Raw genomic sequence first — 8,849 nt, 5'->3', positions numbered from 1 at the left:
AATGGCATTTGAAGGCATCTTCCAACTGTATAATTCTTTGACTATATAAAAAACCTAATATTGTTATAATTACTATAATATACAAATACAAATTGCTATAGACTAAATGTATGTATCATCCCTAAATTATCATATTGAAACCTAGCTCCTAGGTTTCAATAACCTAGAACCAAGTCAGTCTGTGTACTAATATTGGAAAAAGTCATCCTGATATGATGGTATTGGGTAGAGCATTTGAGAGGTGATTAGTTCTTGACGGAGTTAGAACCCTTACAAAAAATAAAATACTCCAGAGAGCTCCCTCATCCCATCTACCATGTGAAGTTACAGCAAGAAAATGGCCATCTATGAGCCAGGAAGAGAACTCTCATTAGACATTGAATCTGCTGGTACCTTGATCTTAGCTTCCCAGCTTCCAGAACTGTGACAAACATTTCTCGTTTAAGCCACTGAGTCTATGATATTTTTTATTTTAGTAGTTTAAAAGTACTAAGACACACATACATACACTGATGATAGAACTTAGAATAATGTAAATTTTAAGAAAGCAAGGACCATGGATGTTTTATTCACTACTATAACCCTTTGTTCATCCTGTGCCCAATACTATGTCTGACACATAGAAGGCTTTCTGACTAATAATTGTTGAACAAATAAAAAAGTAGGGAATCAATTTTTAAAAGTATTCAATTCAGTTTATGTTTATACTTCTCTGGTTGATTAGTCTTCTATAACTTTTCGTGTATTTGAACAGAAGCATTTTTTTGTCTAGCAGAGGTCAGTTAATATTTTATAGCATCACAATTTTAAGTGAGGAAAAGAGTTCTTTATGCTAACAAACAACTTAGTTTTAAAATAGAATGACTGACAGGTCCTGAATTAATTTGCTAATAGTTCTTCCCATTGTATGGTAATTAACTCCAGTTGAATCTTTAGCCATAACACAATGTGTGTGCATATCTATGCTACATACAGATATATTTGCATGCATATAAATAAACAGTAGACATTGCAAATGGTTGATTTTAACTGTATCAATTTTCTTTTATGGTACACTCCCAAGTTTTGACAATTGGTTTAGCACAATTTAGCTGCAAGTACTTAAAATATTCTTGAATGTGGGGAAGTAATATAATACCTTTCCACAAGCTGTAGAAAGAAAGTTCACAAGAAAATTAGGGCAAATTTTCAGAGCAACTCGTGTATTTACATATCAATAATCCATTTAATGAAAAGCACGAAAATAGCAGATCAGGTTAAGTCCAGAAGCTACAAACTCAAAACATCCTGCTAAATTCAAAACAGTAGCAGTTGAACAAGCCAGTCTGTGTACTAATATTGGAAAAAGTCAATTTTTCATTAAAAAATTCTGGTTTGCCTTCTTCCAACTAGGAGGAACCGTATGCTGATCACATAGGATATGGTCTTTTTCTCCAAATCTCAGCTATCCTAGTGAACTCGCTTGTTTTCTGGAGTATTGTCCTGGTCCTGACAGCAAGTCAATTAGTAATCAGTGACCAAGTGCCCACTGTGAGCTGAACAATGAACTAAACATTATTGAGAGGAGACAAAATAAATAAGGCCCAGTCCCTGCCCTTGAAGAGTTACAACCTGGTTGTTTATATAGGACACGCATCTTACAATAATAATCACCTCTACAAATGCTTACAAAGCAACTCATGCAGTGCTCAAGTAGGGAGAGGAAGAGTGAAAGGGTTGAAATCTGAAAATCCATAAGGTGGGTATATGGGGAAATAAATAATTATTGACAAAGCTTAAAACAGTTGTACTAGCAAAGGGGCTGCAAATCAGTTGCTTCACGTGGAAGCAATAAGCTATTTGGCCAGCCCAATGTGTTTTACCAATGTGTATTTAAATGCCTACAGGTTCTATCACACCTTATTTATATCACATCTGGTAGTTTCACACATTTACAGTTCCTTACTGGTCTGGCCAGTGAAGGCATTTTAATTTGTTATCCCTGAATTAGGGGTACATCTTTAAAACTTGGCAAAATGGTTTAGGATCTTGCTACTCAAAGTTGTGGTCCATGAATCTGTGGCCATGCTACCCTGAAAAAGCCCGATCCAGTCTGATCTCAGAAGCTAAGCAGGGTCGAGCCTGGTTAGTACTTGGATGGGAGACCACCTAGGAAGACCAGGTGCTGTAGGCGTACAAAAATAAAAATTTAAAAAAATAAATAAGAGATTGTAAGCCGACAAGGTCCTTGCAATCTGTGAGGTCAATCAAGGGTCGCCTCGTATTTTTTTACTAAATAAAAAATAAGTTGTGGTCCACGAATCAGCAGCAACAGCATTACTTGGAAGCTTGTTAGAAATGTAGAATGACAGGCTCCACCCCAGACCTAGTGAATCAGAATCCGAATTTTAACAAGATCTTCAGTTGCTACCTATGCACACTAAAATTTGAGAACTACTAGTTTAGGACACATGAATAAAAAAGTCTTATTTCAGCCAAGAGAAATTAAAAATGGAGACTATTCTACCCATCAAGTGATAATGTGGGGGTGAAAATTAAACCAGCTTCAAAAATGTTGAGATTATATGAACTGAATACAATGTCTCCTTTAAAATAGTGGTTCTTAAACATCAATGTTCATTAGAATTTTCTGAATTGATTGCAGATTCTCTGGCTCTACTCTGTCAAAAATTTTCATTGAGGAGATGTGGAATGGGCCCTTTCAAACAAGCATACAGGTGATAATGAGTGCTATAGATTTAGTTCATCTCCCCAAATCCATATATTGAAGCACTAACCCCAGTGTGATTGTATTTGGAGACAGGGCCTTTAGGAGCTAATTACAGTCGAATGAGGTCATGGGGCATGCTCTAATTCTATAGTATTAGTGGCCTTCTAAAAAGAGGAAGAGGGAGAGATTGATCTCTCTCTCTCCACATATGCTCAGAGGAAAGGCCATGTGAGGAAAAAGCAAATGTGTACGAGTCAAGAAGAGAATCTTCACCAGAGCCTAACCATGCAGGCACACTGGGCTTAGACTTCTAGCTTCCATAACTGTGAGAAAATAAATGTTTAAGCCACCCAGTCTTTGGAATTTTGATATAGCAGCTTGAGATGATGCAGGAGGTCCCCAGACCTCAATTTGCCCTGGACCTTGCTATATCCTAGGCCTCCCATGGAATGTGGACAACTCCTTAGTATTTTCTATTCCAGGGCCACTAAGGATTTCAGCAAAAGAGCCCAGGAAGGTGCATCCTCATGGAGAGCATCAGGGGGTCAGTGGTTACCATCAGAGTGGAGCCTCCCAAGCAGCCTGGGCAAGGCACTGTGATGCTTAAGATGGGAAAGAGCTTTCATAGGCAAAGATAGAGGATAAGGAGAATCCAATCTGACCCATCATCTTCTCCTCATGTGCAGTTGTCACGTGGACAGGCATTTGATCTCTTTTCCCACTCCAGACACCTGCCCTGACATGACTTCCAATCCTCATCCCCAAATGAGATTACTATGAGGGTGGAATTCACTGCTGAGCCCAGTCAGATATCTGGCCTTGGGTAATTTTTTTTGTTGGTTTGCCTTGGGCTTCTTGCCTTTTTGCAACCTCAACTCAAGTGCACAAGTTCTTAGTATACAAACCTTGGTTTCTTCCAACCACCTCCAGTCAAGCTGTTGCATCTCAGTGCTCCCCTAGTCTCCTCTGCACTCCATCCATGATGTCTCCCCATATTTCTCATCTCCACAGCAACAGAAGAGGTCACATTTGTTGGGTTTGGGGCAAGTGTATCACGGAAGGCTGGGACTATAGGGATAACCAAGATTTCCATGGGTGTAGATGGATGTGAAGAATTTCCCAGTAAGAGCAAAGATACAAATATTGTAGAACACTGCTTTTCAAACTTTTTTATATATCAGTCTCACCTGGAAAGCCGGTTATAATTCAGATTTGAGGGCTCCCACTGTGATTCAGTAGGTCTGAGATGAGGCCAAGGAATCTGCATTTTAACTGGGTCTGAGGTGAGGCCCAGGAACATGCATTTTAACCAGCATTTCAGGTGGTCTGGATGCAGTTTATCAAAGGACTAGACTTTGGGCACTACTATTTGGATCTACAGCTTCAATAGTGCAATCCTTCTTCACACAAATGTGACATTATACCTCTAAGCTCTGGTTTAAATGAGAGAAGTGAGCTCTTTCCCTTGTGACAGATGAGGGTGAATGAAAAACCCTCTAAAATATTTTTTAAATAAAGTATAGCAACTTCTAGGGCATAGGGCTGAGGTAGAGTTTCAGAAACTGTAGCCATTTATCCCAGACTTCCAACTTCTTTCCTAACATCTAAAAGCTGAAACTTGTATTGATTTCCCACAGATGGCCTTTTGCTACAGCAGTCGCTTTTCCTTCTGAATCTTTAGCCCAAGCCAGAAAACCTCCACGTTGTCATCACACATTTCTTTCTTTAAAAATCTGATCATGGTTCTTTCCTGCCTGAGAATCTTATAACAATAGCTTTCAAATTTTTGTGTGCACTATTTAGGAGCTTATTTTTTTTAAATGCGGCTAGCTTCTTAGGATAGTTCCCAGAAATATGCATTGTAACAAGATCCTCAAGTAATTCTGATGCAAACTATGGATGCTCATAAATTCATGTGGGATTTATTCCAGGAATCATTTGCATTGTTAATTGGGACCTTCAAGAGACACTATTCAATTCTTAGGAATTTCAAGCTCTGTGGTAGATGCATGGTGATGTTTGGGGCCTAAGAATTTTCTTGAGTTCAGCAAATCCCGCACACTTAAAATTTCCTCAGCAGGAGAACAATGTGATAAAAACACTGAAAGTGATTATTTGAGCAACGACATGTGAACACAACCAAAGAGCAGATGGAATTAAAGACTCAGAAGAACTAAGCAGAAAGTGGGAACTATAGAAATAAAATCAATGGATCTCCTAATAGAGTATTTTAGTTTTTGGTTTTTGTTTGTTTGTTTTTTCTTTGTTTGTTGCCTTCAAGAACTCTGATGAGAGTGGGATTCTGAAAAATATGACAGGAGAGAAATAACCAAAAGCCCTCCTCAGAAAAGGAACAGACAGATCTCAGAGAGCAGTTGCCTTATGAGAATCCAGGCCCAGTGTGTGCAATCATGCTCCCTTCTCCTACTGTACTTTCAAGTCAGAGGGGAAAAGGTTCAGAAAAAGAAAGATCCAAAATAAAAGACAAGTGAGGAGCAAAATAGGAAATATATTCAGCTCCTAGAGGATTGACAAGGGGCTTATGGGGAGAAACAGACGAGGATTTAGAACGAGGCAACTTTTTCTTTTATTAAGGGAAGAATTTCACAGCATTAAGGGCCACATCACACCAGAGACTGAGCCGAACATCCTGAGCCAATAATGTATGCCATACGGCAAGTTAAAAGCCAAGTGTGCCTGGTACCCCTAGCTCGGAGTAAAGGCTACCTATCTGGAAGTTGATTTTACAGACAACCCGGGGTTCTTTCACTGCAGTATCACTTGGGACCTGAGACTGCATTGTTTTCCCCAGCAAGGGCTGGTGGCAGTGACAAGCATAGGTAAATTTTTCAAACTACATTTTTCAGTGCAACAAACAATGAGGCAGTCAGTATATTAAAAAGGGAAGAGTTTTCAGCCAGTAAAGCTACTTTGTTAGAAATCACCAGTAAAAAACCTAATTTCGGAGATATTCATAATTCCCCAGCTGCTATCCTCATTGAAACTATTTTGGATATTCTAGTATTACACTTCAATAGATGAGGTGTGGAACCTTGCTCTAGACCTATCCTTTCACACACACACACACACACACACACACACACACACACACACACACACACATCCAGACTACTCCATTCTAAAACTCACCTGTCCTAAGTGCCATTAAATCAGAAACAGAGGTGAGAAACTGATAATCCAAAAGCTGATACCAGCCTAATATATTAATGGGCACTGATGGCCTAAGGATCACTCACAAATATGTCAGATAGTAGCATAGTGGTTAGGAGTCAAACAGAGCTGATGCCAACTCTATCACCTATTAGCTGCCTGACCTTGAGTGAGTCATTTAACCACTGTATGTCTCCATTTTCTCATCTACAGTCCAGGGAAATAATAGTATAGATTTCACAAGGGTTTTGCCGGTATTAAATGAGATTATGTGTAGCACTTAGCACAGAACTCATCATATAACAAATGTTTAGGAATTTTTAGCCATTTTCATGTTGCTACTGATGTCTCTCCTATCTAGTACTATTGGCATTTCAGTAGGGGAGTTCTAGAGACACATTAGCAATGGTAATTCTGATTATTAGTAAGAGACAGTTAAGGGAATTTAGCTTGGGACCTTTTTTATTCCACCACACCCAGAGCAGAATTCATCAGACATCTGGGATCTTTCCTCACTGGTGACTTGGATCATGCCTTTTAGTGTTTTCATCTCTTTGTCCATAAATGGTATTATACTGGGGGCAAATGAAAAGAAAGAAAGGAATCCTAAAGAAAACACAAAGCAGAACTACTCTAGTCCTTTGTATTGTTCAGTGTGCTACTTTTGGTACTCTTTCCTCACAGTATGTCTGTTATTCATTCCTTGCCAGAACCAAATTCCAATTAGGGGTTCATCAACAGCAAGAATTTTGCTGCAGAGAATAAAATAATTGTGACTTTTTTTTTTAAAGCTGATTTTTACTTAATAAATCATCCGTTGGGGATGAACTATTGCTGACCTAGAAAAATTATTTGTAATCAGAAAGTTCGAAGGTCTAAAGAAATATTTATGTTTAGATTACTCTCATATAATGGTAGAGTATACATTTTTAAAATGTCAGACTACTTGTACAGCAACTGATTAGGTATCTAACTAAACATCCACTCTGGTCAGTCAGAAAAAAAACTAAACCTCATCTATTAAAATGATTAGCTAGAGGACACTAGTGCAATACAAGATATCCACATGGGTAACATGAATAAAAAAGTAAACTATAAACATATAGGGACCAAAATTAAAGAGGGAATCAGAAGGAACATATACTCTAGAGAGAAGACATTGCACCCTTAAGGTGATCAATGACTCTTTTAGGCAAAACCTGGAGGTCACAAGGTGATGCATAGAAGCCTAAGCAGTGTATTAATAATTCTTCAGTGAGTACTCTCATTTAATCTGCCACCCACATTCTAATCTTGGATTAGTTGATCATAATTGAATTATTCTGGTCAATTAAATCACAGTAATGAGGGAGGAGGCAATGATTCAGATTAATTTAGTTTTACTAGATTCAGGAGCCATTGCCCCTAAAGAGGCCCATGGCATCTAGGATCGTGGGATAATAAATGTGAATAAAATCATTGAAAAGAGGTTGACCTGGAAGAATCTATGATAACATTATCGACACATGACAAAATGTCATCATAAATGTCAACATCTGCATTTCAAGCCTGTTTCAAGAAGCGAGGCTTTCACAAAGTTTTTATAAGCCCCACTTCCCCAGTCCCTTTCACTATATATGTCTCCCTCCCAGATAAGACAGGCATGTGACCATGGAGGAAAAAATACAAGAGATAGTATAAATTAGTTGGTGTTACAATTTTCCATTTTCTCCCTTAATCGTCTCTAATACCATCTTTTCCAATGTCTTATCTCACCTATTGGTTTTCATACTAGGCTATAAGAAGACTTCTTGTTACCCATGCCAAACCTCAGAAATCCTAAATTCTAGATTTTCATGTACCATATAAGAGAAACATTTTGCTTTTGTTTACAGGGAGGTTATAACTTGGCCCAAGCCATGAGTGTGTGGCAAAGGTATTTCCACTCAATTAGATGAGTGAGAAAGAAATAAAGAGAAATCATAGATGGATTGTCATTCGAAGCCTTTCTGACTTTTTGATAATTAAGATACTGGCAGAGAATGGGAATGGAAGCAATGTTTAAAAGGTTTCTGCACATTCCTCACTGTTAACTCTATTTTGATATTAAATTTTTCTATTAAATATATTATTTATAAAAAAATCATTATTAATATTAATTATCATGATGATTATATAGTGGTGGCATTTGGAGAGATCACTCCTAGGCTTTTGCTTTCTAATTTATCAGTAACAGAATGGTGGGAATTCTAGGGAAAGGAGGAAAAAACACTGGTGCATACATCCTATTGTCCACCAAATAGACCGCAGTGTGGTACCTAACCAAAAATAAAAAGTGATGTCCTGAATTCCATGCATCTCATCAGCATTTCGTAGGCCACTACATATGCTGCTACTCAGCCTCAAAAGCACTGATGCCAACTAAAAATCTGAGCCAATGTTTATTTTGTCTAATTCAAGATGTTGTACACCTGAAACTAATACAATACTATATGCCAACTGTAATTGGAAAAAAAAAAATAATGCCTACAGCATCTGGTCTTCCTAGGTGGTCTCCCATTCAAGTACTAACCAGGCCCGACCCTGCTTAGCTTCCGAGATCAGATGGGCATGTTCAGGGTGGCATGGCCGTAGAAGAAAAAAAAAATTAAATGTCAAAAAAGAGCAACCAGATTCGCCTTGTCAGCAACCAGGTTCGCCTTGAACATCTTACTGTCCCTACATTTTAGACATTCATTAAAATATAAGTGTCATGAATGTTCAGGCCCAAACCATCACGTTGGCTGGTTGAGGGTTATTTTGTTTGCTGCAATTCTCCTTCCTGGGCTTTCAGCACATAGACAAACAAAAGCAAGACCCAACTGCAGCTATACCACTGCTAGTACCCCAATAATTGGAAACTAATGCACAGTTGGTGGAAGCTTAATCTCTAGCTTTGGCAACCCTCTATGTGCTCCCAAATTAGCATGACCCCCAATTACTCAGAGGC

General features: G+C 38.3%; 2 pseudogenes; one reads left to right on the top strand and one right to left on the bottom strand.

The window, feature by feature from the left end:
- Positions 1 to 2,054: 2,054 nt before the first annotated feature.
- Positions 2,055 to 2,173, top strand: LOC111733974 (annotated as a pseudogene).
- Positions 2,174 to 8,383: 6,210 nt separating this feature from the next.
- LOC111733975 lies at positions 8,384 to 8,496 on the bottom strand (annotated as a pseudogene).
- Between the last annotated feature and the right edge of the window lie 353 nt (positions 8,497 to 8,849).

This window comes from Pteropus vampyrus, unplaced genomic scaffold, assembly GCF_000151845.1.
Source record: "Pteropus vampyrus isolate Shadow unplaced genomic scaffold, Pvam_2.0 Scaffold710, whole genome shotgun sequence".
Taxonomy (NCBI): Eukaryota; Metazoa; Chordata; class Mammalia; order Chiroptera; family Pteropodidae; genus Pteropus; species Pteropus vampyrus.
The sequence above is the reverse complement of the archived record's forward strand: the minus strand, read 5'-3'. Positions and strand labels throughout refer to the sequence as shown.